The sequence below is a fragment of the Lynx rufus genome, unplaced genomic scaffold (genome assembly GCF_022079265.1).
Source record: "Lynx rufus isolate CCGP_SWC_20201006 ecotype Redwood Valley unplaced genomic scaffold, mLynRuf1.p SCAF_9, whole genome shotgun sequence".
Lineage (NCBI taxonomy): Eukaryota > Metazoa > Chordata > Mammalia > Carnivora > Felidae > Lynx > Lynx rufus.
The window spans coordinates 69,780,112-69,793,289 of NW_025814897.1; the positions used below are offsets into that span (position 1 = coordinate 69,780,112).

General features: G+C 48.2%; 1 protein-coding gene across 6 annotated transcripts in view; it reads left to right on the plus strand.

Moving 5' to 3' along the window:
- BMAL1 (basic helix-loop-helix ARNT like 1) overlaps window positions 1-13,178 on the plus strand; it is a 99,808-nt gene that overhangs the window by 17,651 nt on the left and 68,979 nt on the right. For 5 of the 6 annotated variants that reach the window (XM_047072579.1, XM_047072583.1, XM_047072582.1 and 2 more), the window contains exon 2: window positions 12,014-12,086. The exons of the other annotated variant lie outside the window; for it this stretch is intronic. The gene's annotated coding sequence lies outside the window, so the exon portion shown is untranslated. The remainder of the gene's footprint in view (window positions 1-12,013; window positions 12,087-13,178) is intronic. 6 annotated transcript variants of the gene reach the window in all.

Consider the following 13,178-nt stretch of genomic DNA (forward strand, 5'->3'; position numbering starts at 1 on the left):
CTGAGAAGGCCTGGATTTACACCCCAGGAGTGGTTGACATCCTTTAGGAAATCTACCCCTTGGTCCCAAATATCGACCAACTGGAATTTGTCAAGTTTTGTCCCAACCTTAGTTTCATAGTTTTCCCCCAGTTTCTGAGACAACTTTGGGGTTCCCTGTGTTCAGGGAGGACTTCAGTCATTGGGTCCACCCCTTAAATACACCGACTCGGTGAGGAAAGCCTTTCATGGCTGGCCTCAGGGCCAGGGCTGCTGGGTGGAGTGTGCCTCTTACAGTCATCATGGCCCGGGCCATGTGTAGGCCTCCTTTACTTGGCCGTAGCGTGGTGGAGTGTCCAGTCTGCTTTGGAATAAGCAGTTTTGTTTAAAACAAGTTGGATCCAAAAGTTGCGTCTTAGGTGGTCTGAATGGCTCCCCTCCCTCCTCATGGGTTTCAACTGGTTAATATGGTGGCCTGGCTTGGTCCAGGCAGACCAAGGACATCTGCCTGGACTTCTGGCTGACCGGCACCCCTGCACTCCTCAGCATGAGTTTGCCTCCCTCTGCTAAGGAGGGAAGGAAGAAGTCATCCTTTCCACTGGTTTGAAACAGGACGTGCCTGAGTGAGGCGGCAGGGATGAGGGAGTCATCTATTCATTCAATGTCATCTGAGGGTCCCCCGTGTGCCTGGTATGATGGGAAGCCACTGGAGCATTGAGAGCACGAAGACAATAAGTGATTCATATTTTCTAAAGGTTCTTCTGGCTGCCCATGGACTGAAGTGGGAGGGATAAGCACGGAGCAGGGAGCTGGGTTAGGAGGTGCTTGTTCTGGTCCAAGGAGCCAGACTGGCTTGGATGCCACTGGTAGGCATCTGTGTGAGCAGACAGGGAACAGACAGGCCTTCGCTGGCTGCCATTGTCGTTTTCCCTTGGGCTCTGGATCCCCTGGACCATGAGCCTCCCCTTCCCTAAGTGTGGCAGGCCCTGCCAAGCTCCTGCTCCACGGCTGGTGCTGTTCACTCCACCTAGAACGTTCTCTTCCCCCGCTTCCCAATCCCGGTGGTTCTGCTACTGCCTAACCCAGTGACCTTGGGCAAGTTACCAGATCTCTCCTGAGACTCAATGTCTTCATCTATGAAAGAGTGAGCACAGAACTCCCTCATGGGATTGCGAGGGGAACACTATATGTACTTGAGTGTGATCGTTGCCGTAGCCTCTGCAGTGGTCTTTTATTTCCACCCTTACCCTGCTCTGTATGCGCTCTGCCCAGTGACCCAGTGAGCCGGGATCCAATCAAGTCGTGCCTCTGGCTCAGAACCCTCTCGACAGTAGCTTCCTGTCTCACTCAAAGGAAAAACCAAATCCTCAGCACGGCCCCCAGGGCTGCCTGGTGCTTCTCTGACCCCATCTCCCAGCCCAGGGCCTGGTGGGTAACCAAGCAGGCTGGGTCGTGCGTAGCTCACTGGTGCATGTGGGTGGTGTCCCCCCCGACCCCGAGTTACGCAGTGCACGACTCATGTGGCCGAATGCACTGATCCCACCTGCCCACCTCTTGCCCCACTTCAGCCACATCAGAGTCCTTGCTGTTCCGCAAACACGCCAAGCTGGCTTCGGGCTCGGGCTCTTTCCTCCGACTGCTCCCTCTGCCTTGAATGCTCTTCCCCCAGATATTTGTATGGTGTGGTTACTCCCCTTCTTCAGGTCTTTTCTCACATGCCACCCTGTGTAAAGTCGTACCATTCAGCCCACTGCCCCCCAGATGTTTCCCTGTTTCCCTTTTGTTTTCTTTTTCCTCTTAGCTCTTAGTGTCATCTAACATATTCTGCAGTTTACTTTCTTACTTGGCTTATCGTCTCTCTTCTCAATAGAAGGTAAGCTGCGAGGGCAGAGACCAGTGTTTATTTTGTTCACTGCTGTGTCCCCAGTGCGTGAGATGGTGGCGGGAAGATAGCAGCGGCTCACTAATAAAGGAGTAAATGAGTTTATAATAAAGCAAGTGGAGTGTTTTGTCCCGTGCTTAGCATAAGTGAGTGCGCAGTAAGCGCTTGCTGCCATCATCTTCGTCATTGGTATCGATTATCCCTCTGGGACCAGCTCCGCGTGGCCTTCTCTGAGCCCTTCCCCAGCCCCTTCTTGGGTTGAACTTCATCGTGGCCACCTCTGCTCCCTGCTGCCCTTCCTTCTGTGTCCTCTCCCTCTGTGGCATTGATCACACCGCACCAGTGGAACACGTCTCACTCTTTTCCCTGTATGAGCCCAAAGTCCTGTGGGGCAAATACGGACTTGTTCAGATTTGTACCCTAAGGACCCTGCGCCCGTGGGGTAGCACATAGTAGGAGCTCAGGAAGTGTCCACTGGCAGCCATGACAGGTGGAAAGAGCTCTCCAATTCCTCACCAGTGGTCCTGGCTCCAGCATTGCTGTCTAATGTTTGCAGCCCCACTCCCAAGGGGTGTCATGAGAGAGTCTGACAACCACTGAAGTGACAAAATCTCTAACAGTATGTTTAGAACAAATTTGGGGGAGCAAGAGTGCCTCCTGTGCATAGTCCTTTGAATGACAGTATCTGGGTGGCTTGCTCATGCCACAAGTGAGAGTCGGGCCCTTTGGCTGCGCAGGACCCAAGGAGACAGTATGATTCAACTTACGCTCATTCAGTGGAGACCATGTGAGTAACACCAGTGTGTTTGGAGGAGGCTGGGGAGAAGCAGAGAAAGCTGGGGCTGGTTCTTGGGGGACTTGGGGTTGGCGGGGAGAGCATGGCTTCTGGGGATGGTATAAGGAAGAGGAGAGCAGCCCCTGCCTGGTCTGGGGAGCAGGGGTGGGTGCCTTGGGAGGCATGATTTGGTAGGTGGTGTGGGCCATATGAGGGGAGACCTTAAATGCCAGGGCAATGAGTTTGGCCCCTTGTATTTGGCGGGAAGGGTCCGGTTTAGGGATTCTGATGGATAGGTATAAGAATCAAAAGGGTCAGGGGAGGTGGAGAGGAGCTCTGGAGTCATTGTCACCTGTCCAGAGATAGACTGTCTTGTGAGACCTGCAGGTGGCATACCAGTGCCAGAGGCCATGCCATTAGGGACGGGCATTGGCACCCACAGACAGCAGAGCTTCAGCTGAACCAATGGAGTGCAGGGGACTGAGGAGTTAGAAGTGGGGGCTTAGGGGCACCTGGGTGGCCCAGCCAGTTAAGCATCCGACTTTGGCTCAGGTCATGATCTCATGGTTCATGAGCTTGAGCCCCACGTCAGGCTCTGTGCTGACAGCTCAGAGCCTGGAACCTGCTTCAGATTCTGTCTCCCTCTTTCTCTCAAAAATAAATAAACATTAAAAAAAAAAAAGTGGGAGTTTAGCACAGACTGGTTGTAGGAGTGGACTTTTTCTCCTTGAGGGGTACTGTTGGTGTCCCAGGGTCACAGAGATCTTCCTGCCCTGGTCTGGTTGGGCTCACCAATTCATAAGCCACTGTTTCTGTGGAATGAGCTGGTTTTCTACACTCTATACTGGGCCAGTCAGCTCGAATCATCAGTCAGTTTTGTACCAGGGTGCTCTTCAGAAAAGCTTTAAACCCAGGGACTGGCAAACTCAGATTTAAGAGTCAGCATGGCCCATAGCTCCCTGTGAGGTCTTGGTCAAGATGCTCATTCTCTTGGGGTGGTTCACTTTCTTTATCTGCCAGGTTAGCAGAACGCTAACCCCCTGGGTTCTAGGCCAGAGCCTCTTAAATCCCTCCTGCCCTGGGTCAGGATTAGCCCTGCAGGCTTGGGTGGGACTGAACCTTCAGGTGGGAGGCCTCATGGCCACACTGTGGAGAAGTCTAGCCTTGACACTGAGTGGCGTTTGAAAATTGTTCACTCACCCAGGGATTGATTCATTCTGCAAAACTAGTGAGGGTTCTCTTCCCATCCCCCTTGCCTGCTTTGGGATGGAATTGCTGAAATGACCTTGGCTTCGGGAAGCCGTCCCGTTTTCCGATTCTGCTCTCCTAAACATGGCCCCTGCCCTGTGCCTAGGGGCCTCATTCTCACACAGCTACCATCATTCCCTCTGGCCTTGTTGCGTGAGATCTCCTCTTAGCTTTCTCCTCCTTTCCTTTGCATCTGATTTCTTTTTTTTTTTAACGTTTATTTATTTTTGAGACAGAGAGAGACAGAGCATGAACAGGGGAGGGGCAGAGAGAGAGCGAGACACAGAATCCGAAGCAGGCTCCAGGCTCTGAGCCATCAGCCCAGAGCCCGACGCGGGGCTCCAACTCATGGACCGCAAGATCGTGACCTGAGCTGGTCGGACGCTTAACCGACTGAACCACCCAGGCGCCCCCTTTGCATCTGATTTCAAACACCGGGCCTGATCTGCCCAACCAGGGCAACCCTGATGGTTTCAGCACATATGCTCACATATCTGCCTTCCCTTTACTCCTAAGATTATATCCTCAGCCCATTCCATGTGGCTCCCTAGTTTTGATCATGCTCATTTAAGATGGCTGCATAATATTCTATCGAGGGAGTGCCTTCAATAAGCCATGAGTTTGTTATGGGGCATTTCACTTGCTTTTAATTTTTGTTCTTTCAGCTAATGCTACATTGGCCATCTTTGTGTATTGCAGAATGATTTTATTACGTTGGCATTTATCTAGCTAATGGCAGTGGCCCAAGATCACACAGAGAATCAGAATTTCTTTTTTCAAGAAAAATGTCGTGAAGATATATTTAAAATTTACTTTAAATGCTAGGAATGTTTTTGTTGTATTTTCCACGAATGAAGAAGCAGGGTAACAGTAATGTGAAATGAGATATAAGTGAAAGGCTGTGTGTTTACAAGTAATACATGACTTGTTGTTTGTTCCTAAGTGTAGAGGTGAGCCAGTACACTCTCTTAAGGAGTAATTTATCTGCTCAAATTGAGGAATTCTGTATCCCTAGATTTTTGGTGCTTTGATTAAAACAGTAAAATAAACAGTGATCCCTTGTTCACGATGTTTTTAAGAAATCCCCTACACCCGTTGGGATGAGCACTGGGTGTTGTAGGGAAGCTAATTTGACAATAAATGATAGAAAAAAAGAAAAAAAGAAAAAAGAAATGCCCTAAAGCAAGAAAAAGTAAATGGGATTTTTGAGGGGGGAAAAAACCTCCAGTGTCTCCTTAAACCAGAATGAGCCTGTCAGGAAGTGCGCCCGGCAGTGGAAGCTAAGATCGTCCAAGACCATCCTGCTGTGGAGCCAAGTGGAAGCAGGTTGCAAACTTGCTGAAACAGTTTGGTTTTTTGTTGGTCATAAGGAAATAACCAGAATGAAACCAACAAACCAGGGTCAGTGACTTGGTTCTGAGTGTTCTTTTTAGCCTGGAATCCATGTGGCTTTGGGGTGACGGGGAAGGCTTCCTCTGCCCAGATGATCTGTCGTTGCTGTTTCAGTCTCTGGTTGATGATTACGTGGACCATTTCAACCGGCAAATGTCAGCTGAGTTGCCAGGAATAAAAACTGGGGAAGAAAACACCCAGTGCCCCCTTGTTTCTGAGGAGCCCACGAACTGGGAGTGGGAAGGACAAAACAAGTCTAAAATTGGTGGTCCTTCACTGGAGACTAAGAAGAGAGTCCTGGGGCAGTCAGCTCTACTCTGTTAGAGAAGAGAGAGGGATTCCATCTCCTCGGGAGGCTAGGGCGGGGACGGGGGTGTCAAGAAAGGTGTTATGGGGGGGGGGAGTTGCTGTTGTCAGCACTAGAAAGGACTGGCTGAGATGGGACTGGACAGTCCCAGCAAAACAAAAAGGCTGACAGAGGAAATGGAGGTGGAAGGACATGGGGATATGTTTGGGGTTTGGCTGAAGCAGTGTTGCTTTAGGGCGTGTATCAGATGCCAGACTTGGGTCTAAGCACTTCGTATATATTAACTCATTTAATCCCTACAGTGACCCAAGGGGGGCGCTACCATTGCCTCCATTTTACAGATGAAGAAATAGACATAAAGTAACTCATCAACTGCTCAAGATCGTCCTGCTGTAGAGCCAAGATCAGACCCAGTTGGTTTGGCTCCAGAATCTCGGTTCCTAACCACAAAGCTGCCACGCCTCTGATATAGGGGGAGAACAGACACTAGAACCAGAGGCTTGGAGTGCCAGTGATTAGGGGTACCGAGGTAGGAGAGGGGTCAGAGTGGAGATGAAAGGGATTATAGGGTGGGGATGGGGGAGTTTGCTGAGAGCCGAGGGGCCACAGGAAGAAAGAGCTTCTTGGGGCGGTGGGGGTGGGGTGGGGTGATGCTTTGTCTACAAGGCCCAGCACTGCAGCGTTCCACGAGGTGAGATCTAAGAGCAGGTCTGATCCAAGGTCTCCACGGGCGGGCCTCTGGAGACTGCACCGTGCTGTTCATTCTGGAGGGTTCTCTATTTTGAAGATGGCGAAGCAGGCACAGGCTTTGGGTATCATTAGCCGTGTCCTCGTGTGGGTAGGAAGAGATGAACATGACAGAGAGGGGCAGGTGAGAGCTGGCATTGCTAATTTGGTAAACCCGGTGGCTCTTCTGCAGCCTAATGATGTCTGAAAGCTGTTTTCTATGCCGAGGCCCAAGCGTGACTCCCTTATCTGAATGCTGTAGCAATTGCTATTTTTCCTGGGAAATTGGGCCCATGTGGGCCCTGTGTGTGGTTTATTTGAGTTCCATTTTTATAACCTTATTACCTTGTCCCCATGATGCAAGGGGCCTCTCTTTTCTGGAGCTTTGCTCTGAAAATTGTTTCTTAAAAGGTACAAAGTGATCTCTCATCATTTGGGTGGCGTTCTTTCCATAGTAGCACTTTTCTGCAGACTGTGTGCACGCTTTTCATCACCCCTGACACCAGTTGTCATGTTTTTCTGATCGTTGGCAATTTACTGGGATCTTTTAGGCAGTTCTTAAATCTCACTACCTAGGTGTTTGTCACGATTTCTTCCAGAAGAGTTTGTGCATTTAAATATCCATTCAACTTCTGCTGCAAAGTATGGCTCTCCCGATGACCTTGCTAGGGCCTAACACCCAGTCTTGTCCTCTGGCCTTGAGTTGATAACAATAGCAATTAGCATTTATGGAACCTGAGCTGTTATTAGGCACTGTACTGAGGGATTTATGTAGGGATTCATGTTCACGATCTTAATTATTCCCGGTCTCGATAAAGAAAGTGCTGTTACTTCCGCCATTTTACAGATGAAGAAAATGAGTATTAAAGAGGTAGAGTATCTTGCCCCAGGTTGCACAGCTAATAAATGGCAGAGCTGGGCCTCAACCCAGGCCCTCCTGACCTTGGAGCCCATGTACTTCATTCATTCATTCATTCAGTCAGTCAGTCATTCAACAATAAGTGATTGTTCATAACATGGCCAGCACTGTTCTAGACCCAGGGATACAGCAAAGGAAAAAATAAAAAGCAAAAATTTCCTGCCTTTAGTTCACATTCAGATTTGGGGGGATAGAAAACAAAATAATAAAATACACATTATCCAATATGGTAATAAGATTATGGTGAAAAATAAAGCAAGGAGGTTGGCTAAGAAGTGTTAGGAGAATTTTAGAGTAGTCAGAGAAGGTCTCGTTGAGAAGGAGACCAAACTCTTAGGTTAAGTAGCAAACAAACCCCTGAATCTCAGTGTTATCAACCCAAGAAAACATTATTTCTTGTACAGAAAAATTCCAGTTTGGCTGCTCCTTCTTTGTGGTTACCGAGGGACGCACATTCCTTATATCTTATGGCTCTGCCCTCTTTAAGGCCCTCAGATTGCTTTCCATTCAGCTGGAGGATGAATAAGAAGAGAGATGGTCTTGTGGGGAAGTTTTTGTATTTTTATTAAAATTTTTTTAATGTTTATTTATTTTGAGAGAGAGAGAGAGAGAGAGAGAGAGAGAGAGAGAATCCCAAGCAGGCTCTGCACTATAAGTGTAGAGCCCAATGTGGGGCTCCACTTCACGAACCGCAAGGTCATGACCTGAGCCAAAATCAAGAGTCCGATGCTTAATTGACTAAGGCACCCATATGCCCCTTGTGGAGAACTTTTTATGGGCCAGTCTGGAAGGAGCACACATCTGTCCCACCCTTTGGTGAGAACTCAGTCACATGTTTACTTCTAACTACAAGGGAGGCTGTTGGGAAATAGAGTCTAGCCATGTGCCCCCAAGAAAAAAGAAATGGGCTTTTGTGAACTTGTACCATAGTGTATACTGTAGCGAATGAAGTGAAGAAGTGAGTTGTGTGTTTAACTGGGGAAAGAGCATTAGGGTATAGGAACAGCAGGGTAAAGATGGCCAGGGTGGCTGGAGTGCAGTGAGCAGAAGACAAGGAGGGGGGTGGTAGGACAGAAAGCAAGAAGAGGAAAGTCCACATGGCAACGAGGAAGTGTGAGGAGACCAGGTTGAAAATGAGGGTTCTAGCTTGGGCAACCAGCTAAGGCTGGGAAGACCAGGAGGAGTCTATGGTACAACAGAACGGGTGCCTTCCAGGCATTTTAGAGCACATCTGGAAGAATGGACTAACTGTGCTGTCCTTCAGGGAAGCCTCCATAGCATTAAAGGTCTGGCTGCTGTGTAAAAATCCAAGGAGCACACATTCCAGGCAGAGAGAAAAAACAGATATGGGAAAAACACAGATATGGGAAATTTATATGATGTGCCTGTTGGGACTCCTGCTAGTGGAGGCATAAACGGGGAGTTACTGGTTCCGTAGTTGGGCAGGATGCTACAGGAGTTCACAAAAGGAAGGGGTTCCAGAATGGGAGTTGATGCTGCCGTCTAGCTCCCTGTCTGCTATTCTTTGTATGTTGGCATCAGTCTTTCCTACTGCAGATGGACCGTGCTCCTCGTGGGGGCACCACTGCTGACAGACCCAGTCCAGCAATTGCAGTGAAGGGACAACTCCTTTCTCTGCATCTATATGTCAGTTCTAGAGCAAGTCTCGGCCTGGCTTAGGTTGGATGTTGTGCCTGTCATTGCAGCCAGGGAGTGGAGTAGTCTAATCGGGCTGGACCATTTGCCCACCCTTGTTGGGGCCTTCATGGTCTTTTTTAAGAAGGCAGAAGAAAAGCATCTATGGAAAATAAAAAAAGAGTCTTTAGCATGGTTTACTGTACTATGTTTTGAAGAATTTATGGTACAACAAGGTAGGAACTCTTTGGGGAGTTTTAAACAGAGGACTTGATCATATTTAGGTTTTTAGGTTTTATTAAAAGTCATTACAGACACTGTGTTTGGGTTTGTGGTTGGAAATAAATAAGTGAGTAGAGGTTAGGAGGTTGCCACTGTAGCTCTAAGGAGAGCCGAAGAGACCTGAGCCAATTAAAGCCCTTAGTTGTGTCATTTGGACTTCACCTCCAGCCATCCCACCAGTAAAGAGGAGTGGGAGAAAGTCTAGAGACAATGAGGCAACCAGGGCTTGGTGACCAGCTGGAGGAGGCAAGAAAAAGAGGGGCTTAAGGAGGATCCCCCCCACCACCACCAAGGGGGGGTAATAACTATTCTCCAGAAGGCTAGATTTATCTTTGGAAACCAGTTATTAAGTGGTAGCAGACTTGACATATCTTATGTGCTTCTTGAGAAATGTGAGTGCTGTTGGCTTTTTGTGGTGCCTCAACTGGAAAAGGAAGCTGACTGATTGTATTTGTCTCCCTTTAAAGTTTCCTTTCTTTTTGCAATCAGATAATAGGAGCCACAGCCAGGACTGCCATTTGACAGATGGATGGGAGCTGGGCCCTGGCCCGAAGACCTTTCCTCCCCCCATGCCTGCCCCTGGGCCTGCAGGTCTACTTTATAAACATTCATCTCCTTGGCATTGGCCTTGCTAGGAAGGCTTTTCAGGATTTTAAGCAAAGAAATGACCTGTTCTGACTTACGTTGTGACCAGTTCCCTCCTGTACTGGGAATAGACTGTGGATGGAGGGAGGAGTGTTACCAAGAGCCAAAGCACAGGGGAGGGGTGGGGGGCAGGCACACCTGTGCAGGGGCTGTTGTAATCAGCTATGTTGGTAATGGTGGAGGGGGTGAGAAATGGTCATGTTCTGAATATATTTTGAAGTACAAACCAATTTTGGTGAGGATTGGATATGGAGCAAGAGAGAGGAGACAAGAATGACTCTATAAACGTTTTGACCTGGGCAACCTGACGAACGTTGTCTTTAGCCTGATATGGGGAACACTTGGAGGAGCAGGTCTGGGGGAAGGCCAGGGGTCGGCACTGGACATGTTAAGTTTGGGACATTGAACATGACTTACACAGAGCTCCTATTTGACATCTTACTTGAAGCGGGCAGTTGGATATATCCTACCAGTCAGGAGTTAAAGGAGAGATCTGGGCTTGGAGAAAAATCTGGGCATCCTCAGCATACAAATGGTATCTGAATCCCTGACATTAGGCGAAATCACCGAGGGGTGAAGGCATACAGAGAAGAGATGAGAATGAGGCCTGAGCCCCGGGACACTCTGACATTGAGAGGCAAGGAGAGAAGGAAAAACCAGCAAAAGGAAAGAACAGCCAGTGAGAAACAGCAGGCAGAAAACAAGAGTGCTGTCCTAGAAGCCAAGTGAAAGGAGTCGTCAAGCAAGAGGGAATGGTTTACTGATATCAAGAGCTATAAGACAAAGACTAAGGCTTGCCTGTTGGGTCTGGCAACATGGAGGACAGGCCAAGTGCATGTTCTGGACCAGCGCTTAACCTCTCAAAAGAAGTCACAGTTTGCCCACTGAAGAAGAATACAGTTGTGCAAAACAGGATTGCTGTAGATTGAAAGAAATCCAAGAACGATGAAGACAGTGCCATGGGCGTCTAGTGCTGTGGGACAGCCCTTCTGGCTTTTGTGAGGAGGGTTGAGGTCAGATTCATTCATGTCTTTATCCAGCATTTATTCATTTCACAAAAATATACTGGGTTTCAGAGACTGGGAGTAAGGGTTGGGGGAAAGGGAGAACGTGGAGTCATCATTTAATGGGTATAGAGTTTCAGTTTTGTGGAAAAGAGTTCTGGAGACGGATGGTGGTAATGGTTACACAGTAACACAAACGTGTTAATACCACTGAGCCATATACCTGAAAATGGTTAAGATTATAAATTTTCTGTTATGTATGTTTTAACACACACACACACACACACACACACACACAAATGAGAGAGAGAGAGAGAGAGAAAAAAAAAAACAACTTATTGGCCCCATCATGAACTTGGTCTGGGACATAGTGTTTGAAATGGATGGCATTTCAATAGGAGATAATTTGGAGGGAAGGGAAGAAGGACCTCCAGCTGGAGGGAATACAGAGAAGGCCCGCTATCAGGCCTGTTTGTCTGGATTGTGGGGTCAGTGGGGGAGGCCACTCGAGCTGAGGCTCTGGACTCAGGCTGGGCCAGTTCGTGCAGGCCTGGCGGCCTGCTTATGGAGTTGGGCTTGCCTTCTTAGATTCTGGAAGCCTCTGAAGGCTCTCTGCCCAGGGGAGTGTCATTCCAAAGGTGTGCATTTAGACCATTAATCTCATGAATCCTTCCTGTTAAGCCATTGCTTATTAAAAGCAGTGGGATTGAGGCATGCCTTTCTATAGGGAAAATTGTGATCAAGCAGAATTTTCAATACCCAGGCATGTGGTAATGAATTAAGTGGGTTGTTTTTCCTCACATTTTTACAAATATTTATTGAAGACTACCTAAATGCCCACAGCGTTCTAGGCAGTGGGGTGAGAGTAGGGGTAAATTTAACAGGCCTCTGCTCTTGAAAAGCCTAGACTCTAGGGACCCCCATTCCTAAATAAGAAATTATGCTCCCACCACGTGTCACGTGTTGCCATAAATGTCTCGCCATGGGAGAGTTCCATGGGAACTGAGAGGGGGATGTGCCCGGCTTGCTGGGGACACTGGGGAGGCTTCTTAGGGAAAGACTGTCCAGTGGATTTGAAAAATGAGCACAATTTTCTGGGCAAAGTAACAGAAATGGGCATCCTGAGAGGATGGTAAATCAAAACTTATTGGGGGCTGTAAATTGAAAGACGGTGTATAAATAGCCTCTCTTAAGCTGAACTCTTATTTCGTTGGCTTTAGGTGGTGCTGGCTAGAGTGCACGCATTTGGACCCAAGCTTAACTTTTCAAATGTGGAATCCTAGGCCTTCACTGGTAAGTTTGTTTGATGCCTTCTTACCAAATTATGCTGTTGAGGATCGGTATTTAGAATAAAGGGCAAGAAAGTTATCATTGGCACAGCTCTGTGGAGGTTACCAAGCCTAGACTCTAGAGAAGCCTGTAGTACATGCAGAAGGGATCCACAGGAGAAGTGAAATTTCACTGTAGGTTTATGAAGTAGATGCTCTGGAGGGGCATCCAGGAGGTGTAAGGCTCATGGCACCCAGGCTCATGGCAGGGCGGGCTTTGGCTGGGTTTTGAAGGAAAAATCCGGAGAAGAGTGAAATAAGGTTTTCGGGTTTGAGAAAGTGGGCGTAAGACACAAAGACAGTGGGCTCAGCAACAGACCCACAGGAGCAAGAGCTTCAGAGGAGTCATGGGCCAGACCTTTGGCAAGAGATGATTGTTCTAGACCAGGGTCAGCAAACTTCTTCTGTAAAAGGTCAGACGGTAAATATTTTTGACTTCATAGGCCATGCGGTCTCTATCACAGCTACTCCGCTCTGCTGTTGTAGCATGAAAGCAGCTATGAATGAATGGGCACCGCTGGGTCCCAGTAAAGCTTTATTTACAAAAACAGGTGGTAGGTAGGATTTAGCCTGTGGGCTGTTGTTTTCAGACTCCTTCTCTGAACCCTGAATGTCAGGCTAAGGCACTTGGACTTTGTCCTGGAGGCAGTGGGAAGCCATTGAGGTTATTTTGGGAAAAGAAGTGAAATGGCAGAAGCGACACGCTAGGACCGTTCTTCTCATAGCTGGACAGGAGGCATGGGGCTTGTTCAAAGGAACAGCAGCAATCTGCGCATGATGGCATGTGGTTAACAGTGGTGAAAACAGGGGCAAAGGACCAATAGAAGAGCTGTTGCAAAGGGAGATCCATAGGATTTACAGTCTTCTTAGACTTTAAGAACAGGAGCCAAAGAAAATGGAAGTTTAAACTTGGTGGTTCACAGTGGCATCATTGGCACATGTAGACATTGGAGACTGAGAGGGGTAGCTGGTGCATCTGGTTTTAGATACACTGAATTCAGGATGACAGCGGTTCATCCACAGGAAATGTCCCGTAGACAATTGGAAGTGCAGGGCT